The sequence below is a fragment of the Typopeltis vanoorti genome, chromosome 22 (assembly GCF_054136105.1).
Source record: "Typopeltis vanoorti isolate ZY-2024b chromosome 22, IOZ_Tvanoo_1.0, whole genome shotgun sequence".
Lineage (NCBI taxonomy): Eukaryota > Metazoa > Arthropoda > Arachnida > Uropygi > Thelyphonidae > Typopeltis > Typopeltis vanoorti.
The window spans coordinates 89,672,978-89,698,537 of record NC_143570.1 but is presented as its reverse complement, the minus strand read 5'-3'; the positions used below and the strand labels follow the sequence as shown (position 1 = coordinate 89,698,537).

The 25,560-nt window shown below is 35.6% G+C and overlaps 1 protein-coding gene across 1 annotated transcript in view; it reads right to left on the bottom strand.

Annotated features, from left to right (window-relative positions):
• Positions 1-25,560, bottom strand: part of hay (ATP-dependent DNA helicase hay) — a 337,042-nt gene that overhangs the window by 233,317 nt on the left and 78,165 nt on the right. The gene's annotated exons all lie outside the window — the stretch shown is intronic.

The window sequence follows — 25,560 nt, the reverse complement described above, 5'->3', positions numbered from 1 at the left end:
GTTCTGTTCTTGTGGAAAAAGAAAATCAGTTACCATCTGAATTTTCAAAATGCATAGGCATCTATGAGATTTGTTTTTATCTATACATAAGGTATTATCTTTGGCTCTGGCCAAAGAGATTTTATAAAAATCTAGTATTTAGAATCCATGCAACAATATGACAAAACAGATTGAAATTAAAGGAATAATTCTGCTCTGGCTGGAATGAATTAAATAAAGTTTTGGTATTCAAGGATGTAAACTATTTTTTGTGTACAGTCATACCCCGACTCTCGCGAATCTGGAGTTACGCGGTTTCATATATGTACGTATTCCCATCCCGGTTCATGCCTCACCACTGGTCGTATCTTTCCAGCGCTGGCTGCATTCGCCAGTGTCGCACATGCTATGAACAAGCACTGACGTGTTTAGCGTGGTCTCCATTCATACACGATTTTTATAGTCTACAAACCTTGCAATTGTTTAATGTTATGTTCTTGATAAAAAATTTATCACATAAAAAATAATGTCGTCCAAAGGAAGCAAGTCCGATTCTTCCACAGCTAGCAAGAAAAGAAAAACATTGACTTTGGAAACAAAACACAACATTATTAAGGATTTTGAAGGCAGAATGAAAATTTGTGAGCTAGCAAAGACGTTTGATCTACAGGAATCCACAGTAAGAACAATCATAAAAGAAAGGTTTACAGATTTTAGAGGAGATAGATTCTAACGAAGCATGAATTGTAGCCACAAGGTAAGGAATAAAAAATTCATTAGCTTGCTATGAAGAAATTTTGCGTGACAAGAAAAAGACTTCATGCCGTAAGACGAATCTATTAGATTTTATGAAACCATTGACATCGAAATAACTTTCTTTTTTTTTTTTTAATGTACGAAAAACTACAATTATGATTATATTTCTTAAAAAATATAGGTGTTTTTGTAAACCTTTGGTCCCAATTAACTAATATTTTGTATGTTTGCATGCAAAATTATACCTGAGTTACACGAATTCGACTTACGTGCTTTTTGTTAGTCCCACCTACCGCGTAACTTCGGGGTATGACTGTATATATATTTTTTAAAATATATATCAATCCCAGATGCAAGATGTTGCAAAACCTACAGCACATCAATTGTATATGTGAGCAAGTAGTCAAGAAGAAAAAGAAATCTTCTGATATAACAGTATTTTTTGAACAAAAGGAGGTTGTAGTACTTAGTGAAAACGTCGGGAAGATTGTACCAAATCACAGAGGTGCACAAAAAAGAATATGCAGATAAATTGGTTTAGCATAGAAATTAGTGTAGAACATTATGACCTTTTTTTTTCTTGACCACTAGTATAAATAAATTAAAGACTTAATTCGGTATGTTAGTCAAGTAAATAATTGTTTATTATCCGACATGTTTCACTGACTAATATCTGTCAGCATTTTCAGGGATACACTGGTAAGCAATGGAAAGTAACAAAAACTAGGAAACTAACTGACAATTCTAAAAATTATATAAAGTTATCACTGTGCGTGATACAATATGCGTGTCGCAAGTATATGGTTTTATTTGTTGAGATATTTATTGTAATTTTCATGAAAGTTAATTTCTTTTTGGTTAAATGATCTGATTAGAGTTTTCCATATATCTGGTAGGATTAGGTCTTGATTCTTATTTAAGTTACCTGTTGAACGGGTGACTGCAGCAGCTTCTTTGAATGTTCTGGAATGGTAGTTCTCTTCTATGTTGGGCATATGACTCATATCCCATTCAATATTATGGTTGGTAGAGGCGAAGTGGGAAGAAAGTCCTGATATATCTTGTCTGTTTATTCCTTACATAGTCTATGTGTTCTTTCTTTCTTGTTTCAAAACTTATAGATGTCTGTCCGATGTAACAGGGTATGCTATAAACTCCAGAGTATTTGTAGAAAGGATGGCTATCTTTTGGTGATCTTATAAACTTTTGAATGGTCTCAATAGGTTTGAAGGTTACCCTGATATTATACGGTTTTAGAAGAAGAGCTAATTTTTTGGATATGGTACTAACAAATGGAATTGTTATAGAGCTGATGTATTGGGTTTCACCCATATCTCTGAAGATAATATTATGGCTAGCCTGGATGTCACATCTCCATTCACAAATATTCCAGTTTCAGAAGTCGTCATCTTAGAAAACTTGTTCCACCAAACATCACCAAGTTGTTCAAGCATTGTTTAACTTCATAATTAGAAGAAACACACGTATAAACCACAGTGAAAATTATTTAATTGTAAATATTTCATCCTAAGTATCTTAGGACATCATCAGTACAGTATTTAAACAAAAATTAGGAATAACATACAGTTAGGGCGCATGATTACAATAGAATCTCATGAAAACGTGCATATCGTGCTAAAGTAGTACAAAAAAAAAAAAAAAACGTTAATTATTTAACACAGTTTTGTATGATAATTTCCCATACTTTAGGAATAGTAAGAACGTCGTTGCGGTTTAGGTTTGGTCTGTGTAGTAGGGCTTCAGAACTTTCTTTGTATAAACGTTCATGTTTAAATAAAGATCTATGTAAAAGTTTAGCCTTTTCCCAATGGATCCTATGGTTTGGATTTTCAATTCCGTGTTGAGAGAGGCCAGATTTCTGCGGTTTAAGAAGACGAATGTGGTCTTGATGTTCCGAGATGCGTTTCTGAACACACCTACCTGTCTGTCCAAAGTAAGATAATTTGCATGAGCATGGAATCTCATAAACACCAGGTAACATCAAGGGTGAGAATTTGTCCTTAGGAGAAGGTAATAAGTTGTAAATTTGGTTGATAGGTTTGTAAGTAGTGGCAAAATTGTATTTCTTCATAATTTTAGAAAGACGTTCTGAGATGCCTTTAACGTAAGGTATGGAAATCCTATGCACTTCTTCCTGTCTGGTTTGATGTGTGCAAACCATGAACATGTGACTGATGATTTTTTGAGTTGTTTTGGGATTATATCCATTTAGGATGGCTGTATTTTTGATAACTTCTAATTCCTGGTTTAAAGATTCTTCAGAGGAGCAGAATTTGTGTGCTCTGGAAACTAGTGATTTAATAATGCCAGATTTCTGAGATGGATGATGAGCAGAAGAATTGTGAATGTAGCGACCTGAGAATGTAGGCTTGCAAAAGACGGAAGTGGAGATGGAACCGTCTTCTTTTCTTTTGATGTGTAAATCCAAAAAAGAGATACTCTGTGGAGATTCTTTTTCTAACGTAAAGTTGATGCGATGATCAAGAAGGTTAATTTTATCTAGAAACAGTTGTAATTCAGGTTTGGGATGATTCCATACTGCAAATACGTCATCGACATATCTTAGCCAAATTTTTGGTTTGGGTTCAAAAGTGAATATTTTTTCCTCAAGGTGTTCTAGAAACAAATTTGCTAGGTTTGGTGATAAAGGAGATCCCATTGCTGTTCCTTCCTCTTGCTTGTAAATTTGACCTTTCCAGGTGAAGTAACCTGATGCAATAACAAACTTGAACAATTCAACTATATCAGACGGAAATTTTTGAGTTAGTAATTCTATTGTTTCTTTATGGGGAATGTTAGTGAAGAGGGAGACAATGTCGAAGCTGATTAACAAGTCAGTTTTTGATAGTTGAATGTCTTTAATTTTTGTGTGAAACTCAGTAGAATTTTTGATTGAAGAGACTGAGTGGCCTATGTGAGGGCGGAGAAGGTTAGATAAGAATCTTGATAACTTATACGTTGGACAACCGATACAGTCTACGACAGGTCTAAGTGGAACATTAGTTTTGTGTAGCTTAGGTAAGCCATAAATTCTAGGAGGTCTTGCATGGTATGTCTTAAGTTTTTTGATTGTTTCTTCATCTAAGGAGGAAGTTTCATTAAGTAGCTTATTTAATTTTCTGAGTTGATGATTCGTAGGGTCAAAATCCAATTTGGAGTAAGTATTACGATCTCGAAGAAGTAAATTAATTTTTCGGTCATATGAATTGGTATCAAGAACCACAGTGGTATTTCCTTTATCAGCTCTAGTAATGATTAAATTTTTGTTACATTTTAAGGAAATAATAGCTTTCAGTTCCGACGGTGGGATATTTAATTCTGAAGGTTTGGCATTGTAGATCACTTTAGCTACTTCGAAACGAAGTTTGTTGGCTTCAATACTGGAGAGATGCTTGATGTTTCTTTCTATATTATGTATAAAGCCTAAATATGGAAAACACTTTGGTGAAATCGCAAATTTATGGCCTCTTGCTAGAACATTTAATTCATCTTTTGTTAGTTGGCAGTTAGATAAATTGACTACCCATTTTTCCATTGGTAATTTGTTAGTGATCTTTTTTGATCGATTTAATAGATTAAGGTATTTATTGGTATTCTTGATACCAATTCATATGACCGAAAAATTAATTTACTTCTTCGAGATCGTAATACTTACTCCAAATTGGATTTTGATCCTACGAATCGTCAACTCAGAAAATTAAATAAGCTACTTAATGAAACTTCCTCCTTAAATGAAGAAACAATCAAAAAACTTAAGACATACCATGCAAGACCTCCTAGAATTTATGGCTTACCTAAGCTACACAAAACTAATGTTCCACTTAGACCTGTCGTAGACTGTATCGGCTGTCCAACGTACAAGTTATCAAGATTCTTATCTAACCTTCTCCGCCCTCACATAGGCCACTCAGTCTCTTCCATCAAAAATTCTACTGAGTTTCACACAAAAATTAAAGACATTCAACTATTAAAAACTGACTTGTTAATCAGCTTCGACATTGTCTCCCTCTTCACTAACATTCCCCATAAAGAAACAATAGAATTACTAACTCAAAAATTTCCATCTGATATAGTTGAATTGTTCAAGTTTGTTATTGCATCAGGTTACTTCACCTGGAAAGGTCAAATTTACAAGCAAGAGGAAGGAACAGCAATGGGATCTCCTTTATCACCAAACCTAGCAAATTTGTTTCTAGAACACCTTGAGGAAAAAATATTCACTTTTGAACCCAAACCAAAAATTTGGCTAAGATATGTCGATGACGTATTTGCAATATGGAATCATCCCAAACCTGAATTACAACTGTTTCTAGATAAAATTAACCTTCTTGATCGTCGCATCAACTTTACGTTAGAAAAATAATCTCCACAGGGTATCTCTTTTTTGGATTTACACATCAAAAGAAAAGAAGACGGTTCCATCTCCACTTCCGTCTTTCGCAAGCCTACATTCTCAGGTCGCTACATTCACAATTCTTCTGCTCATCATCCATCTCAGAAATCTGGCATTATTAAATCACTAGTTTCCAGAGCACACAAATTCTGCTCCTCTGAAGAATCTTTAAACCAGGAATTAGAAGTTATCAAAAATACAGCCATCCTAAATGGATATAATCCCAAAACAACTCAAAAATCATCAGTCACATGTTCATGATTTGCATACATCAAACCAGACAGGAAGAAGTGCATAGGATTCCCATACCTTACGTTAAAGGCATCTCAGAATGTCTTTCTAAAATTATGAAGAAATACAATTTTGCCACTACTTACAAACCTATCAACCAAATTTACAACTTATTACCTTCTCCTAAGGACAAATTCTCACCCTTGATGTTACCTGGTGTTTATGAGATTCCATGCTCATGCAAATTATCTTACTTTGGACAGACAGGTAGGTGTGTTCAGAAACGCATCTCGGAACATCAAGACCACATTCGTCTTCTTAAACCGCAGAAATCTGGCCTCTCTCAACACGGAATTGAAAATCCAAACCATAGGATCCATTGGGAAAAGGCTAAACTTTTACATAGATCTTTATTTAAACATGAACGTTTATACAAAGAAAGTTCTGAAGCCCTACTACACAGACCAAACCTAAACCGCAACGACGTTCTTACTATTCCTAAAGTATGGGAAATTATCATACAAAACTGTGTTAACCTCCCTACCGGCTAGGACGTCTATAGACGTCCAACTAAATCTGGATATGATTCAGCCCACCTGTTTAAAGAACCTGGATAAGAAGTGCAATTTGACTGTCATGTCCATTAGAAGGTGTGATAAACCCTCACGGTGAAGAGAACGGTTAATCGGATTATCTCCCGTTCGTAGCTGCCTCTCAGTTGCCTATAACAAGAAACGGACTTTCTTGTTCCATACTGGTGAACTGGATTTTAGTTATATATGATAGACTAAAAATAGAGAAATAATTTATATTTTCGTTTTCTCTTTTTATTGTACAATACAATTTTAATTTCTGGACAAAATAAAGGTCTTGCATAATTTCTTCACTTAAATATTGCCTTACCTTGGAGAACTAATTTAATTTTTTATTTTTTTGCGCTAATTTTTTTCTAATCGCTTACTAGACAAAAGATTTTTCTTTGTTTTCGAAGAAATTAATTCACGATAATTATTTGAAATATTCTTTTAAAAAAAGAAAAGAAAGCCGGCTGCCGACGTTCCAGATTATATTAATTTTACTTTTGTACAAAACCATCGAAATCGAATAATACTTGACAGATTTCCTTTAGGACATGCTTGAGCAACTTTGCTTTATAGAGAATAACATGAAATTCTTTAATCATATTACTAAATTTTTTCTTCATGTTGTATAGTAATCTGTACTTTCACTTTCTTGGTTTCCTTGTATAATTGGTCATTACAAAATTAAATTAACAGTTATGATTTAAATTTATATTTACTGCATAATTCAGATATTTTATTCTCCAATTTTTAAAGTAAGCAATACATTTGCTTATTTTTATCATTCAAAATATGTATATCAAATGTGAAATTTCATTTCCATATTTTTACAATAGAATTGAAGTTTATTTCGCCTGTGATAGTTTAACCCCCCCACCCCGTTGCATTACTATCACACACCCGAAAACTGTTATGAAACATAGGTACAGTTTTTATTTAATTCGTTATTTTTCTCTAGTAATTGTTCCACATAACTTTAATTTTTCGATACTGAAACTATGTGGTGATTATTATAAATTAGCAAATTATAAATCAGACAATATACATATTTCCTAATTATTATAAATCAGGAAATTATGTGATATTCGGATATAGGTGAAATTAATATTTAAAATCGATCACTGTCATCCTTCAAATGCAATATCAGAATAAAGAAAGTGGAAAACCCGAAGTTTCGAAATACATTTCGAAAGCCCGCTCTCGAAATGTATTGGTCTACAGGCTGGATTCTGAACATGCCAATGTTTCGTGATGTTATGACTGAAAAACAATTCAGTCTCATCATGAAGTATTTGTATTTTCAGAATAATGAGGAATACGATCAGGCAACACATCCTTGCCCAGTCCTCAAGAAAATTTATGATTTTCTGATGAAAATCTGTCAACAATGTAGATTACTCTACATTCCTGAGAGAGACTTGAGTATCGATGAAAGCCTTATGTCATTCAAAAGTGGACTGAAATGTAAGCAGTATATTCCCAAAAAGAAAGCGAGGTATGGAGTAAAATTTTTTATGCTTTGCGAATCGGAAAGTGGATATCTTTGGGATTTCAAACCTTATACGGGAAAGCAAACTGTAATCGAGCACGATAAATATTCGGATCTCCCCTTGTTGATGCGTGCAGTAATGCAGTTACTAGACCCTTTACTGGGGAAAGGTTACTGCATTATAATGGATAATTACTATATATGTGTCCTGAACTCGCTGATTTGCTTTTACAGCATCGTACAGATAGTTATGGTACTGTAAATGCAAAAAGGCGAGATGTGTCTCCAGATCTGGCTTCAGGAAAGCTATCGAAGGGGAAAATCCAAACTTATCAGCGAGGGAAAGTCTTTGCACTACGTTGGAAAACCAAAAAAGATGTTTTTCTGCTATCTTCCCTGCACAATCCATCAACGGAATCCACGGAGAAGCATGGTTTGAAGAAAGAAAAACCCATTGCTGTGTGTGCATACAACGACACTATGGGTTGAGTCGACAGGTGCGATCAGCAGCTATCATTCTACTCTGTAATGAGGAAACAGCATAAAAAATATTACAAAAAAGTGTTTGGACATGTTATTTGAATTTTGAAGTGTTTGGATTTTGTTATTTGGAACAGTTTCCTCCTGTACAAGAAAAAATGTTTGTCTACCATAACATATCTAGAATACAGAATAGAAATTGCGAAAGCATTGCTGCATGCACATGCACCTTCTTCAGCAAGCAGAAAAACAGTAAATCCTGCCAGACATCCGAGGTTGAACGCTGCTAACTCCAACCATTATCCCGAAAATCTACCACCAACGGCTAATAAAAAATAAACCTGCACACAAATATTATGTATGTAATAAAAAAAATATCAGAAAGGAAACAAAAATATGGTGCCCTGAGTGTAAAACTGCTGTGTGTGTTTACCCTTGCTTCAAGGTGTTCCACGCTGTTCAAGAATTTTAAATTCTGAACAGTATGAAATAAAAAATGTTTGTTTTCAAGGCCATCAAAACAGTCCTTTTCAGGACTACAAATATTGATAGAGGGATACCCGAATGCACTGTTTCTTTTTCATCTTAAAACTAATTTTTAAGTTCTTTTTATGACACAGAGAAACTGGAAAGAGTATTCCAGGTAAAGTATTTCCTCAAAACAAGAAAAAATAATGAAATAAAATCTACCCTATATATATATATATATAAAATGATAAGCCTTTTTATGTCATGTTTATCGAAACGTTTTGAAACTCAGGGGCTAAGCTGAGTGTCGAGTATTCAAAATTCGAGTCATCAGAATTCAGGGGCGGAACCCCCTTTCGAGTTATCACAATTGAAGGAGAACTGGTCTACCATACCGGAACACGGGGGGTTGGGAATATCCCCCCCCATAATAAATGAAATATATAAATAATAACGGGAACATTTTCACCTTGCCAACACTCAACATTGATGTGATATGGGTTCCAAATTTCTTGTTTCGGAGATATATATATTACAAAGTTTTGTAATAAACATTTCTGCTACAATGAAGTTTGGCAGAATCAACAATATTATTACTACCTTATTTCTGTTTCTCGTGTGGGAGAAAAACGGTAAAATGTCACTCTTATAATTATATGAGATGTTATAATGGCAAAAATAGTAAGAAAAAAGTCATTTTCACTTTCTCTTCAAAACACAAAGAAAGAACATTGTAAATTCAGCCAGTGGAAAAGAAAATATTACATATTTTTCTCCTGTTATCTGATTTTTCTTTCTTGTAGTACAAAGAAGAAATCACTGCATATAACAAAGTCTGCAGGAGGGAAAAATCTGGAAATTGGTTACATTATAACGAATAGAGAAATCATGTCAGAAAAATTATTCACGTAAGATTCTAATCTCAGCAGACATGACATTTTCTTCTAGATTACATATCTAAAGTAACTGAACCTTTGCTACTATTTTACACTAAAATGAATGGGTATGTTCCCCAAGTGATTTGTAACAGCTGTCTTGCGAACGATTTATGAAATAAATTATCTGAACTATCCGCAGATTGATTAGGTCTATACCCCCCCCAAAAAAAAGAAGATTATGAAACACATATGCACCTTTTCTTTGAAAATAATTCAAATCCTCTTTTTCAAGATAATTGTATGATTTAATTTATAATTTTTGATAATAAAAGTGAAACTGATTATTATAAATTAAGCAATTATTTTGGCATAAATAATGTATAAGCATGTAAACGAAATATCAGTATTTCTGTTAGGATATAGGTAATCAACAATCGAAAAGGAAACAAGACATTCTTGACATATTCTGCACTACAGCTGAGGCTTCTCCCCTTTCTTCTCAATAGCACTGAGTAATAAGCCTTCAACTTTTCCTCCAGCTAAGAGGATATTACCAAGTATTTAGACGACGTAGATTATTTCAGAAATAGCTTCCAGCAGCAGAAGAAGTAATATTTAGATTTTTTTAAAGAAAAACAAACACAAATAATACTACTGAACTTTCTTTTGTGTGGTATGCATATAAACAATTTTGCATGGTGAAAACATAGCATATTATTTCTAAAATTTCACATAATTTCAGCAGACAGTAGAACAGCTGGTTTTAGATTGCAAATAAATAGAACAGAATTAGAAGCTTCACGATACAATCTGATTGCCGTATATCTTTTGTCAAAATGGTAAAATGAAGTAATTGATTTTGAATGCTGTCTAGAAAAGCTTTCAAACCTGTATAGAAATTTAGAGTAGTTATGCAATTGAGTTCCAGGAGAGAATAAGGTGGGGGGGGGGGGGAGGAAGCATTAGAAAATCTTCAAAATGAGCAAAAATGTTGAATCATTCCGTATATGATATTTTTCACATTATATTTCCAACATATCTACGAGGTTATGCACTAGATATTATCGTAATATGCATAATACAAATAAATAAATAAATGAAGAAGGCGAAGAATCACTGTTAAAATATCATTGGATGCAAATTTTAGATACCAAAAAGACTACCAATCGGAAACCGAGTAATGCAATTTAGCATTTTAACATTTTTTTTTATTTTGTCTTTATGAATAACAAAAAATCGTTTCTAAAACTGAAATGTGATGATCCATATAATGCTATTTTGCTAGAAACGAAAGAAAAAGGACATATTTATTTCAATAAATATTATTTAAAAATATAAATATTTGACATAATATTTTCGAAGCAAACATTTGAAAATTCGAAAAAAAATTATTCAATTATTATATAAAGTGAAAGAACAATCAGTGCAACTCGTCCGGTGCACTGATTTGTAGAATAAAATACACCAAATTTACTATCACTAAATAGATTCATTGCAAAAGCTGATCAGTGGTCATTTCAGGATTGATTTTTTTCGCATATGTGAAATTTGTTTCAATTTTTGGGAAGAGACACAATAAATCATTTTAGAGGCAAGAAAGGTCAAATAACTTAGATCAGTAAATGAAATTCTAAGGGACACAGAAGACACAGAGAAGGGACACAAAGGTCACTCAGCAACAGTTAATCCACTAATGGCAATAGAATAGCCGTAACGAGATTAACGGTGGAGGAAGGTAATGGCATGATAAAAGGTAGAATGCCGACGAAGTTTTGATCCATGAAAAAAGCTAGGGAGTGTTGAATATTTCATCCATACAGGCCGGTTGGGAGGTTAAATAATTAACGTGTTTTTTTTTTTTTTTTTTTTGTACTACTTTAGCACGATATGCACGTTTTCATGAGATTCTATTGTAATCATGCGCCCTAACTGTATGTTATTCCTAATTTTTGTTTAAATACTGTACTGATGATGTCCTAAGATACTTAGGATGAAATATTTACAATTAAATAATTTTCACTGTGGTTTATACGTGTGTTTCTTCTAATTATGAACGCACCACAGGTTTCGTTATTTAAAAAAAAAAAAAAAAAAAAAAAATGTTTAACTTTGATTTTTTACATGGCAAAAAACCTACTACAAATAACTTACTGGATTAGCCATGAGTATCCCTCTCTCTCCTTGTGCCGACCTATTCTTAGAAAATTTGGAAACTCAAATTTTATCCCAAATTACCCCTAAACCAACCACATGGTTTAGGTATGTGGATGACATCTTCATCATTTGGAATCACAAAAAAGAAGAATTAATGGATTATCTAAACAAAATTAATTGCTTCCACAACACTATCAAGTTCATATTGGAACTAGAAAATGATAATAAACTTCCATTCCTAGACATCCTTATTAAGAAACAAACTGACAATAGCATCAACCTGTCGGTATATAGAAAACCTACTAACACTGGATGCTACCTCCATTTCTACTCGTCTCACCACATATCCCAGAAACTCAGCATTATTCATATGCTCAAAAAAAGAGCTATACAGTGTTCCACAGACCCTGGTGACTTACAAGAAGAATTAATGAAAATATCCAGAGATCTATCTCTAAATGGCTACCCTACAAGACTCATCAACAATATTCTCTTTAATGACATACCACAAAGACAACGAGATGAAACCCAATACATCAGCTCTATAACAATTCCATTTGTTAGTACCATATCCAAAAAATTAGCTCTTCTTCTAAAACCATATAATATCAGAGTAATCTTCAAACCTATAGAGACCATTCAAAATTTTATAAGATCCCCGAAAGATAGCCATCCTTTCTACAAATACTCTGGAGTTTATAGCATACCCTGTTCATGCAGCATCAATTACATCGGATAGACATCTAGAAGTTTTGAAACAAGACTCGTCAACAAGATTCTCTTTAATGACATACCACAAAGACAACAAGATGAAACCCAATACATCAGCTCTATAACAATTCCATTTGTTAGTACCATATCCAAAAAAAAATTAGCTCTTCTTCTAAAACCATATAATATCAGGGTAACCTTCAAACCTATTGAGACCATTCAAAAGTTTATAAGATCACCGAAAGATAGCCATCCTTTCTAACAAATACTACAAATACAAATATAATAAATATCTCAACAAATAAAACCCTGTACTTGCGACACGCGTATTGTATCACACACAGTGATAACTTTATATAATTTTTAGAATTGTCAGTTTCCTAGTTTTTGTTACTTTCCATTGCTTACCAGTGTATCCCTGAAAATGCTGACAGATATTAGTCGGTGAAACATGTTGGATAGTAAACAATTATTTACTTGACTAACATACCGAATTAAGTCTTTAATTTATTAGTGTAGAAAATGTTTTCATGGTCAACTGCTGATCTGGTGTTGATGATGAAAACACCTCAAGAATTCTGTCTTCATTCACATAACACCTATAAAACAATTGCTAGGTCTGACTGAAAGAACTAAATTTAGAAAACTTATCTCATACTCTAATAGTAGTCAGGCATTCTGGTCAACTGCACAAGCTGCTGGGCACAGTTTATATCTATCTGTGTTTTAGCTTCTCAGTTACCCAGGTGACAGTATTAAAACATCACCTAAAGATAAAGCTGATGTCCTAGCACCATTTTTCTCATCCAACTCCTGCATAGATGATCACAGGAAACCACCTCTACCTTTAACATTGTAATAACATTGTAATAATAACCATATGTCAGAAAGGCATCAGAAGAATCTTATTTTTCAACCAAACAAGCTTTTAGTCTTGATGATATCCAACCAATTGTGATCTTTATCATCTCCACACTATATTATAATTGATGGCATTCACTTTGCACCATGGAAGCAAGCTTATATATACAGCCAATTCAAGAAAAAAAAAAAAAAAAAAGTGTTTGCCATTCAACTATTGACCTATTACTTTCACTGCAATGTTGTCTAAAGTAATGGAGAAAATCATCAACAGTTAACTTCTTTAACAGCTGGAAAACTGCCATCTAATCAGTGACAACCGATATGGATTCTGCCTGTCGAGATCCATAGCAGGTCTCCTTGCCTACATCACTGACCTTTGGCATGTGCCATAGTGCAACCTGTACTGTTGCACTCAACATTTCAAAGGCATTTGATAGGATTTAGCATCAAGGACTTTAAGCAAATTTCCATCTTGTGGTCTGTTCTTCTAACTTTTTTAAATAGACTGCCAGTTTTGTCTGATAGTTCACTGTGTAATGGCAGAGGGTGTTCTCTCTATTCAGATTTCTCTAATACAGGTGTTCCTTGGGGTTCTGTTACATCACCCACCCACCCGGTTCCTCATATACATAAACAACCATCTCTCAACACCCTCCAATCTAATCCACAGCTATGCTAATGATAGTACACTCTATTCCTCCTTGCAAGTGCTCAAACATCCCAAGCTTTAAGACATGCAGAAAAGTGCTCTAAACAGTGAACTCTATATCATCCTTCATTGGAATGCCAGCTAATCACTTTCAATGCTTCTAAAAGACAATTTTGTCTTTTTTTTTCTCACAAAAAAAAAAAAAAAGATCTTAGTTAGTCTCTCCTGACCTTTGATAATGCTCAGTTCAAAAGTCAAGACCAGATTCTTTTCTCACACTGATATTTCTTTTAGCCTTTGATAGGATTAGAAGTGATGTCCTTCTTAGCACAAGGACATCACTTCTGGAGCATTTATGGCTTACAAAAAAAATTAGCATTCTTTTTCTCTTAGATATTACTTTTTGTATTAAAAAGTAATATCTAAGAATATTTTAATGTATTAAAAAGTAATATCAAATTCCAAATCCACTCAACCTTGGAATACTGTGCTCTCATTTGGTAGAGTGTATCAAAAACCTATCTGAAAGTTCTTGATGCCCAGGAGCAGGAAGTTTACCTAAATGCCAACCCCCTTCCCTCACAACACAGCTGGTCAGTTTCTGCAATGTGCCTCTTCTACAGACATTATTATAGGTGCTGTCCATCAGAACTGGCATCCTTCATGCTCCCAATTCTGTTAAACCCACAATAATATGAGTAACAGTTGTTCAACTTTTTTACAATCGAACTGCTGATGCACTGAACCTGCTACTCCCATTCCTCTTTCATTCTACCTACCTCTGCTCTGTGGAACAGTCTTACCCATGAAGTAGTCTCCAAGAACTACAACCTCCAGCTTTTCCAAAAGAACTGATTTCAAGAGATTGCTTTTTTCTTGAGCCTGTCTAAAAACAGCAGTGATTTGCTGTACATGGGCAGGGATAGTATAGTGACAATGTCAAGCATTGTGTGACTTCTGGTTTAGCATATTTTTTCTGGTCAGCTACACACATACACAATTATCAAGAGAACTGGTTAACAAGAGATGAAAGGTGTTGGGAGAGTGAGGAGGATTATCAGGTATTGTCTGGTGAGTAGATAGCAACATTTTCTTGTGATCTGTCAACAATCATGGTGGCAACTTCTTCAATTACTCATGGTGGCACTGGTTTCCATCCTTTGCCAGGTTGGAAACCAGTTACACAGTTCGGAAGTTTGAAGAAAGATCCTCTTTCTTCAAACTTCCGAATCATTGATCTAACTGCGTTAGCTGACAGAGAATCTTTACACAACTTTTAAAGAGTTCTAAACTCACGAAGAGCAGTTGATGAATTGCATAGATGATAGAGAACAGGTATTCAGGAGCACATCTCTCGAGTGCAATGAGTGAAATTCCATCAGACTGGCTGTCTTTGTAGTATCCAAGTTATTCAAGATTTGTCCGATATCCTTCTGGTGGAAGGACACAGAAGGCATAAGATGCAATATTCTATGCAAAGAAGGAATAATGAAGGTTTTCTTGCCATTGAGGAATTTGCATTCTTCTCTTCAGTTGGAAGAGAAGAATGAAGCAACATCAGCTTTGTCTTTAGATGACGTTACAATGCTACTGTTAGGGTGAGATAGAGGAGGAAGTACAGATGGACAAAAGTTGCACCTGATGGCTTTGGTGAGGGACCAGAAGACACGACTGCCAGTGGCACAGGCAGATAATATTCTACATTTATTTTTGTTGAATTTAGACATTGCCCTTTTAATGGTGGTTTTACAAGTGTTGCAGGCAACTCTGTAGGATGTGAATGAAACTGGTGTTTTGGTCTCAAGCCACTTGTGAAAGGCTGTTTGCTTTTCTTGGACAGCTCTGGCACACTTTTTGGAGAACCATGGTTTAGATATGGGTTGGGAAATTTGAACAGAGTGAAGAATGAAAGTGTCCATTCCAATATGGATTATTTCTGTTACAAGATCACAATAGGAATCTGGATGAAAACAGTAGTCGGACTATGAAAGAAGACTAAAAGTCATACAAGTCCTCCCCACTTGCCGTTATTGTAATGACAGAGCATGTGAGGTTGTAAATGGCTGAAGGAAAGACATTCCACCAGAGACAAATAAGATTGCAGTCACCTGAAAAGAGTACCTGGAAGGAAAACTAGTTAAAAAGAGATTCAGAGTGTTGGGTGAGTGAAGAGGATGGTTGTGAACTCTGGTAGGGGAGATAAATTATCTGTTTTTAAGTCAATGCTTACAGCAAAAATCCCTACCTGTCTTTCAGCTTGGTGAGTGAAATTCAAAAAAATGGAGCCAATTAGAATTATAGACATTAAAATCACTAAGAAGGATGACTTCATTGTTTGGATTTTCTAACTGTATGAAATCGAGCTTTGAAGATAGGAAGTCAAAAAGGTTAGAATAATTTTCAGAAGTGGGAGATCTTTCGAGTCAGCAGATGAATGAAATAAAATGTGGCAAAGAAATTTTAAGCCGCAGGAGGTCAAAAAGGTGAGATTCTAGGTTCAGCATCCTTTGGGAAGATTATCGGAAAACACAAGCACCTCCCTTATGGCAGAAGGAGTCATACAGTATGTAATTTGGACAGTCAAAATGAGATGGTTGATTTAGTAGAAATTTTAAGGTTCAGTCAGAACATCATGTTTGGATGACGAAAGATGATGATGCATTTAAGTTGATGCCATGGATGTTGGTAAAGTTAATATTATTAGTATTATTGTACAGGTGCCTCCATGGAATCCGAAGACCCATCATGGGAGACCCAATCTATCATACCTCTCCTTGAACCCATTAACAGACAAAGCACTCACAACTAACTCTGGCAATCCATTCCACTCATTCACAACTCTCCAAGCAAAACACTGAGTCCTCACACCCCTATTAACCACGCTTTTATTCAATTTTCAGGAATGATCCCCTGTTCTGGCCCATCCAGCCAAGTGCTGAAACATTTCCCCTGCATAAATCCTATAAAACCCTTTAAGCAATGTAAATGTTTCTATCATATCCCCTCTTTTTCTCCTATCAACCAACTTCTGCAATCTACACACCCTCAATCTATCTTCATAGGGAGCACTCCACAGACATCTCTTTGTCACGTGCCTCTGAATCTTTTCTACCACTTTTTCATCCTCAAGAAACGCAGGCAAACAGACTTGAGCACAGTAATCCAGATCAAAGGCGTGTTTTTTTTTTTTTTTTTTTTTTTTTTTTTTTTTTTTTTTTTTAATTTGAGCTGGTCAGAGCAATAGGTCAATAATTATTTGGTTTTGTTAGATCCTTTCCTGGTTTTGGGATAGCAATGACAACTGACTTAAGCCAAGAATCAGAAACTCTTCCTCTGCAAGTATTCTGTTGTATATTAAGAGAAGGTGATCCATAAAAGATGATGGTAGATGTTTAATCATTTCATAATGGATGTCATCAGATCCTACTGCACTTGGATGAGACAGTAAAAGAGCAGTTTTTTAGTTCCTTTTTAACAAATGGCATTGTATAGGTCAAGCTAGTTGGTAGAATAATTTAGCCTTTGTTTCTTTTGCTGCTCTTTCAATATTAAAAATTCAGGTGGATATGAATCTGTTGCTAAGATTCTGGCAAAATTTTTTCCCAAAGTCTGCAATTGCTTTGGAATCAGCAACAACACATCCATTATGGTCTAAGGTAGACAAACAGCGTGTTCTACATCTACCTTTCATTTTTTGGATTTTATCCCATACAATTTTTGCACTCATCATTTGACTAATTGATGAAGTAAATTGGATCCAAGATTGTTTTTGACTCTGATGTCTCACATAATGTGCTTTAGCCCCAAGCACATTTAAAGGCTATAAATGTCTGGTGTGGTGGGATATCTACAAAATATACTCCATGCTCTGTGTTGGTCTTTGGCTGTCTGGCATTCTCAGTTTCACCAAGGCTTTGGATTGTTCAACAAGGTAAGTGCCAAACTAGAATCACCATTTTAAAGAAATTACACAAACATAAGATAAATCCTACCTTCACTAGATTCAAAGAAACCATCAAATTTACTTCAGCACCAGCTTCTTCCTTATATGTAATCGACTTCAAGTGAGCAAACATGAGCTCTCCTGTAATATTTGCCACATCACTAAACTACAGGAGATGATTACTTCAATCTTAGACACCTACTCAATGTAGTTTTACACATTTCTAGGTGACCTCTCCAACATTTTTTAATAAACACAGATTCAGTCTTGATCATAACTTTGACCCCATCTTATCTGAACAATGACCAGCTTGTATCAATCCTAAAAAAATGGGTAGTCACTATAGACATCTCTTCACTCTAACAGTCGTTTCCTCCAAAGGACATGATTTTGCCATACTCCCCCTCCAACATTTTTCAATAAACACAGATTCGGTCTTGATCATAAATTTGACCCCATCTTGTCTGAACAATGACCAGCATGTATCAATCCTAAAACAATGGGTAGTCACTATAGACATCCCTTCACTCTAACAGTCGTTTTCTCCAAAGGACATGATTTTGCATTACTTCCCAAGGATAGTTTTCCTCCACAATATCAAAGCATAACTCATCTCCCCTTGCCAGTGATGATGCCAACAAACTCTGTATGGAAGTTTCTTCTGCATTACTTAAGATTAAATTTCTCCTTTTTAATTTCTCTCTCTACCAGAATTTAAAGTCTTGAAATCCCTAAGATGCAAAAACATCTATTTAACTATTATTAAAGTAGACAAGAGAAGACCATGTGTTGAAGCTTAAGTGCTGGGAGAACATCATGTTGGAGGTTTAATGGAATACTTACAGCACTAGGAAAGGATTAAAAACTAATTTAAAAGCTTCCAATATTTCGTCTCAGTCACTAAGTGAAACACATGGGTGACTCTAAAGTCCTATCTACAAACACCCATAGAGGTTTTTGTAGGTGACTCTATGGGTGTTTGTAGGTGACCTAGGATGTAAAGTGGGACCTCTGATAATTAATGTTTCCCAAATTTTGGGAACTTTTATGCAACTGTATTTATTTAAATTCGGTTGATTTCTGAGTGCTGCCACAGACTCTAAAAACAGTTTCTTTTTTGAATTCACTATGGTGGAGTATGATGGTTTTTCTCCAGGAGATCCTGTGGGTTGTATCCAAAAAATGGTCTGCAAGGCGAGATTGATCATAGTCATGATTGTAGATGTATGATTTGTGCTCTTCTAAATGGATGGTTGCTGATCTATCTGTCTGTCCGAAGTAAGCCAGCTTACAGGAATAGGGTGCTTTATATAATCCAGTTACTGAGAGAAGAGGAAACTGATCTTTGGTAGAATGGATAAAGGTAGCAAGTGTACGGTGATGCTTAAAAGCTGTGTAGAGGTCGTACATTTTTAAGGACCTGGCTGTTTTTTCTGATGTGCCACAGATGTACAGGGTGGTGATGACATTTCCAAAATCCTTCTGAAGAGATGGCTTGGGAATGGGTGAGGAACTGATTATTTTTTTAATTCTGTAATCGCTGTAGCCATGACAAAGATTGTGGGCTCTATTGGTTTTAATAATGCCACATTGTTGGGATGGGTGGTGGTGGTGGGAGAGTTTGTGAATGTATCTGCCTGTGTGAGTGAGTTTTCTATATACAGTGAAGGAAAGGTTACCTTCCTAATGGTAACCTTGAATAACAATAGTGTTAGGAAAATAACAATAGTTTACCCTTCCTAGATACCTTAATAACAGTAAACTATTGTTATTTCCCTTTTCCATTGTAAACTGGATTTTTGGATGTAGGCTATTTGAGGTGACTGAGGAAGGAGTCTAATGTGTCTGGGCCATGAGGCCAAATAGAGAAAACATCATCTACATATCTTAGCCAGATAGAAGGTTTGAGAGGGGGCTGAGTCTATGGCTCATTTTTCAAAATTTTCTATGTAAAAATTGGCAAGAGGGGGTGAGAGGGGGGAACCCATAGCAGTTCCCTCTGTCTCTTTGTAAATTTTGTTCTTCAAAGGAAAAATAACTAGAACTGAATGCAAAGGAAAAGAGATCTAAGATATCAGAAGGAAAAGCGTTTTTTAAGAGTGTTAAGGTGTCATTTAATGAATATTGGTAAACAGTGAGGTGATGTCAAAGCTTACCAATATATCTGTATTATTTAAGGTTAAATTTTCAATCGAGGTCTTAAAATTGGTAGTTTTTTATATAGGATGTGATAAGTCCAGTGAGGGGAGAGGGGGGGGGAAGAGAGTTAGCAGCCACTTTGGCAGTTTGTAGCATGGTGCACCGGTGGCATCCACTATAGGTCTTGGGGGGGGGGGATTAGATTTGTGAATTTTAGGTAAACCATACATCTGTGGGGGACGAGAGAGGAGAACTGAAAAGTTTAAGTTTTTTTTTTATAATGTTCAGCAGCCAGGAGGATACTTTTTTTTAAGTAACTTTTTTAATTTTTTTAACTTGTGTTTTTGCATGATCATGCTCTAGTGGGATGTAGGCAGTGCTACCTTGGAGAATAATATCCATTTTTCGATTATATTCTGTGGGACAACTGTGTTAAAAGTTCTGAGACTAGCGAGCTGGCAGGAAGATAAATTACTTTTTGGAGGAGACAACTCCAAATTGATATTGATGATATCAAGTCTGATGCTATTGGCTATTTCCAGCGATAAGTGACAGATTCTGCATTTGATGTTGTATATTATGTCTAGCACCGGCACTTCTTTCGATACGACAGCAAAATTGCAGCCAAGGCTTAGGGCACTAATGGCATCTTCATTGAGCCTTTTTGAAGATAGATCTATTACTATCTGGAGCAGTTGAATTTGCAGTTGTGGTTTGATTTACACAGGTTGTTATACTTTTCGATGTGCTTATTTTTTATTTTTTTGAATTCTTTCTGTACAGAAGCTTCTGAGATGTCCAAGAGAATGGACCAAAGTTCTGGGATGAGTATCATGGAGAGCTCTGATTGTAAAGAGCCGATAACAGTATATGTCACAGACAGGCTGGTGTGTTGCAGCAATTTTCTCTCATAGTAGTCTAAAAAGATGTCTGGACACAAGAGTGATACCTAACTGCATTAAACTAAAAAGTCAAATTTCAGCTGAAAAAAGCCCTCCGTATATACAAAAATCCCACCCTTGCACTATTATGAGAGTAGACCTCCATAGTAGGTATCTAACCTGACAAAGTATCTGCCAAGTTGCATGTGACTGCCATTTCATTTGCATTGGAGACAAACAGAACATTCTGTTGAGAAAAGGCAGAAGGTAAACAGAATGTTCTGTTTGTCTCCAATGCAAATGAAATGGCAGTATATCATCTATAATAAGTCTGGAATTCTGGTTTAGCACAGCATGGAAATAACAATGACCACATAATCTTCAAGTCTAAAACTTGTTGCTGCTTTAAATCTAAGCATTTGTTCAAAGAGAGGGTGGAAGCATCACCACATCATCCAAATTTGAATTGTAACAATATCTTTCTTTACCTAAAACATGCAAGAGTCTTATTAGTTATAAGCAGTAGTTTTTTTTTCAATCACATCTTGCTATCTTCTGCATTAAAAAATGCTGGCATTTTTGGCTGAGTGGATAGCACGCCCACTCTACAATCAACAGGTTGTGGGTTCAAATCCCACCTTGGGCATGGATGTTTGTAAAAGCCTCCTCTAGACAAGCATGACAGCTCTTTGAGTTTACAGGACTTGTCTTAATTGTAAAAAAAAAAAAAAATAAATAAAATAAGATATTTGACAGGATATCTTGTTTTATTTATACAGTAAAACCCCGAAGTTACGTGGTAGGTGGAACCAACAAAACACACGTAAGTTGAATTCGTGTAATTCGGGGTATAATTTTGCATGCAATTTATATATACAAACATACAAAATATTAGTTAATTGGGACCAAAGGTTTACAAAAACACCTATTTTTTTAAGAAATATAATTATAATTGTAGTTTTTCATACATAAAAAAAAGAAAGTTATTTCGATGTCGATGGTTTCATAAGATCTAATAGATTCGTCTGACGGCATAATGCCTTTTTCTTGTCACGCAAAATTTCTTCATAGCAAGCCAATGATTTTTTTATTCCTTGCCTTGTGGCTACAATTCGTTCCTCGTTAGAATCTATATCCTCCAAAATCTGTAAACCTTTCTTAATTAAGCTGAGACCTTCTGTTAATTTTGTAATTGTCATGTGCTTTTCTGGTAGAACTGGATCTGAGGTTTCGGTCTCTTCAGTAGCGCTTTGCTCATGCATCTTTGAGCTCGTCGATTGTAAGCTCCTTGTTATGCGAGTCTAACAGCTCGCTGCTGTCGACTTCTAAATTTAATTGTCTGGCAAGGTTACATATTGTCATTACATATACATATTGTAGTCTGATCAAATGGACAATTTTTTACTCTCACTTGATTATCACACCATAATTTAAGCATCGTTTCCATCTCACCAATAATCCCATGACGTTTACGAATTATGCTTGAATTCAATGATTGGGCATTTTTCACAGCAGCGAGAATTCTTTCTTTATCTTTTATGATTGTTCTTACTGTGGATTCCTGTGGATCGAACTTCTTTGCTAGCTCACAAATTTTCATTCCACCTTCAAAATCCTTAATAATGTTGAGTTTTGTTTTCAAAGTCAATGTTTTTCTTTTCTTGCTAGCTGTAGAAGAATCGGACTTGCTTCTTTTGGACGATATTATTATTTTTTATGTGATAAAATTTTTATCAAGAACATAACATTAAACAATCGCAAGGTTTGTAGACTATAAAAATTGTGTATGAATGGAAACAGCGCGAAACACATCAGTGCTTGTTCACAGCATGTGCAACACTGGCGAATGCGGCCGGCGCTGGAAAGATACAACTAGTGGTGAGGCATGAAGCGGGACAGGAATACATACATATAAGAAACCACATAACTCCGGATTCACGTAAGTCGGGGTATTACTGGATTTACATGGGCAATGAAAGGCTGTTACATAATCAGGAGCATACAGAATTGGAATATAAACTATTGATATGGATAAGTGTGTGTGTGTGGTTGATGGAAGTCGTATATGGACGGTGTGAATCTGCCAGATTTAAGACACTGATGTACTCCAAGAATCAATCCTGGGACCACTGTTATTCAATATATGCATTAATGATATTGGGAAGTACAAACAGGAAATATTCAATTATTTGCTCATGATGCAAAGATAGACAGGGCAATCAGGGATGCTGCTGATATGCAGCACTTACAGAATAACTAAAGAGGACAAAAACATGGGCAAATGATAACAGATATCAATCCAATGTTAGCAAGTGTAAGGTTATGCAGTTCAGCATGATGAGATTTCCAACAGCATAACTATACCGGCTGGATTATTCTTGGAAAAACCTAATGACACTAGGGATCTTGGAGTTATAGTGAATTCAATGAGAAAGCCTATTCATCACCCACATCAGCTGTCTTATCTTCTCTTGAACTCATTCACACTCACACATTCACACTTCAGCAGGCAAACTGTTACACTTGCTCACTGCTTTGTGAGAAAAAATTCTAGCTCTCAGACTGTTTCTAACAGCACACAAACTCAACTTTTTTCATGGAGGCCTTTTTTCTTCTCCACACATTCCATATAACAAAAACAAAATCAACCAGTATCCTACAACACTCTTAGAGAAGTTTATAGGCCCTCTATCATGTCATCCTTCGTTCTCCTGTTTACCAGTGTTTGCAATCCACATACTCTCAATACTTCCTCATGACCTACATTCCATAATCCTGATATCATTTTTGTAACTCTCTTTTCTGTACCCTCTCTGTAGATTCTTCATCTCCTCAGGAACCCAGGAGACCAAATGTATGCACAGTAGTCAAGGTGCAAAAACTGCAAATGTAAGTGTGTTTCAGCATCACAATTATCCTCTGCACTGTATTTACAATTATGTGACTGCACTGTATTTACAATTTTTATGTGACTTTTGAACTTCCTATCCAAGATCCTTGGGATCTATATTTGTTTCAATAAGGAAATACCAAGAGTAAGCATATTTAAATAAATTATAATACTGGAATAAACTCATGTAAAATATTATTTTATTAGTATAATTTTTGTCTACGTATCAAAGGCATCTTCAGTACATGTAAAAAACTTAATCAAACAATAACTGACAATATAAAAAATACCATTAAATTTCCTAACTTATTAAAATAAAATTAATTAATTAATTACTGTATTTTTCCATGTATAAGACAATACTTTTTTTCTATAATTTTTAGACCAAAAATTAGGGGTCATCTTATACACCGGGGGTAACTGGTTGAGAGACCTCCGGTTGCCGTGGCGAAACTGCTGGTACCTTGTCTCCACAAACAGGCCCGGCAATCGTTAGCCTTTGTTAATTCTGTTGATTGATGTCATTATTGATGGCTGATTCTGATGACGAACCAGGAAGGAGAGAGGATTTTGGACTTTGCAGTAGCATTTGATCTGTCAATTGTGAACTCCTTTTTCTGTAAGAGGGAAGAGCATTTGATAACATTTAGAAGTGGCAACAACAGTTCACAGATTGACTACATTTTGACTAGAAGAAAACATCTTAAGGCGGTAACAAATTGTAAGGTAATCTCAATAGATCAAGTGGTGCAGCAACACCGGCTGCTGTGTGCAGACTTTAAAATAAAGTTGAAGATAAGAACCTTTGGAAGCCATGGGAGGAAGACAATTAAGTGGTTTCGCTTAAACGAAGAGTGTGAGGAACCAATTTAGTGAAAAGGTGTTAGAGAGGATTTTGGATGGACTAGAAAGTGTATAAGATTGGTGGAGACATAATTCAAAAGCAATTCTAAGCTGTGCAATTGCACAACAATTGAGGTGCTTGGTGAAACATCTCGAAAGATTAGAGAGCAGAAGGAGGGTTGGTGGTGGAATAATAATGTACAAGAAGCAGTGACAGGTAAGAGGAAGGGGCAAAGCAGAAGTGGGACGAGACAAGAGTAGAAAAGGACAGAGATGTTGTTGCACAGGAGAAGGCCATGGCATATCAAGACCTTTATGATCAAGTAGAAACAAAGGAAGGACAGAGAAAGATTTATCGATTGGCAAAATGTAGAAATAAGGCATCAGAGGACATCATACATGTGAGGTAGATCAAAGATTCTGAAGGAAGGATATTAAGGAGGGATGTGGATATAAGAAACAGATGGAGAATATACTTTGAAGGGCTTTTGAATTAAGAAAATGAAAGGACTCACAGAGAAGATGGGGAGCCTTATGAGGCAATGGTGCAGAACATTAGTAGAGTAGAAGTGAAGGAGGCCATAAAGAGGATGAAGAATGGAAAATCGACAGGCCCTGACAAGATCCCAGTGGAGGCATGGAAGGCACTGGGGGGGGGGGGGGAGAATTGACCTGCTGTGGGACCTGTTAATAAAAGTTTGTCAACAGGAAAATATACCTGAGGAATGGAGGGAAAGTACTCTTGTCCTCATCTACAAGAGTAAAGGGGATGCACAAGACTGTAAGAATTACAGAGAGAATAAAGCTGATGTCCAACACAATGAAAATCCTAGAGAGGATTCTTGATGGAAGACTGAGGAAGGAGGTGGAGATTGCAAAGGAGCAATTTGGCTTCATGCCTGGTCGATCGACAACAGATGCTATCTTTGGGTTATGACAGATGATGGAAAAGTTTCAAGAGAAGCAATGGAAGAAACATCTGGTATTAATTGATCTAGAGAAAGCATATGATAGAGTGCCAAGGCAAGAATTCTGGAGGTATCGGAGGGAGAAGAAGGTACCGGAGAAATATGTCAGGCTGGTGCAGGAGTTGTACAGAAATGTGAAGACAAAAGTTTGGACCTGCCTGGGAGAGACAAAGTTTTCCAGTGACAGTTGGCTTGCATCAAGGGTCAGCATTAAGTCCGTTCCTGTTTAATATTGTGATGGA